At 48.3% G+C, this 1,017-nt stretch overlaps 2 protein-coding genes across 3 annotated transcripts in view; both read right to left on the reverse strand.

The window, feature by feature from the left end:
* The window catches only part of LOC113216618 (adenomatous polyposis coli protein), a 65,328-nt gene that overhangs the window by 20,766 nt on the left and 43,545 nt on the right, over window positions 1-1,017 (reverse strand). The window lies entirely within an intron of this gene.
* Window positions 1-1,017, reverse strand: part of LOC113216638 (zinc finger protein 271-like) — an 11,736-nt gene that overhangs the window by 2,229 nt on the left and 8,490 nt on the right. The window lies entirely within an intron of this gene.

Here is a 1,017-nt window from a genome sequence, read left to right on the forward strand (position 1 = left end):
GGGGGGCGAAAGGAAGAAAGAGGGAAGAGAAGCAAACGGATTCTTTGCTGAAAATTAGATCTGCCACGAAGGGTGGGGCGAAGAGTAGGGGGAGAAGCCGAGTGTTCTGCGTTGCGTGGAACACACCCAAAACCATTCTAATCGACGATTCAAGCCATTTTTACTTTGAACCGTCCGTATGTAATATGTTACTTTTCACGCTAACAATGGCAAATGACTGGGTGCCACCAAATTACATCACTGAAAAGTAACTTAGAGTCTACGTTTCGTGGCGTGATACCAGTAACATCCACCTCAGAATTTGTTTTCAACAATAGAGCTTTTACCCTACCACCAGCCCCTCCACAGTCTGCGGCTCAAATTGTATTTACAGCCTCTCCCTCTCCTCTCGTACACTTTACCGCTCCCTGCACGCTTCGTTCCCTCCATGTAGCGCTGGGGCGGAGCAGAGTGCACATGATGCGCTGGCAGAGAACGCAACCGGCGCAATGTTGGAAACTTCTGAAATGGCATTCCCCTTCCCTCTTTCGTTCGTAAAGGGCAAAGGACTAAAACATTTCTAAAGGGAGTGACAAATTCCTATCCCTTTTTTTTTGGGGGGGGGGAGAGGGAAGGGGATGTCATACACGATGGGTACTAGAAGCACGGCGCAAACGACCGCCTCATGTAATTTTTTTTCGATTTGGACAACGATGCAAAGAAAAAACGAGAGAAAACCAGTAGATTTATCCCCCCCCCAAAAAAAAAAAAATAAATAAATAAATCAGAAAAGACATTGTGCTTTACGTATCCCTTTTACAAACTACATTGAACTATATGCGACTAAATCCATTTGAATGACGAGGAGACTACAGAAGAATAACAGTGCCTCGTGCTGCCAGGGTAGTCTCGGTTGCGGCGCCGCCGGGCCGCCGGGGTGTGTCCGGTTAGGGGTGCATCCCCTCCCCCACTCCGTCCATTCCATCCCCCGATTTGATTACAGGAGCGAGAGAGACGGAGAGAGATAGAGAGGGGCGT

Source organism: Frankliniella occidentalis, unplaced genomic scaffold (genome assembly GCF_000697945.3).
Source record: "Frankliniella occidentalis isolate FOCC.00 unplaced genomic scaffold, Focc_3.1 Scaffold11, whole genome shotgun sequence".
Taxonomy (NCBI): Eukaryota; Metazoa; Arthropoda; class Insecta; order Thysanoptera; family Thripidae; genus Frankliniella; species Frankliniella occidentalis.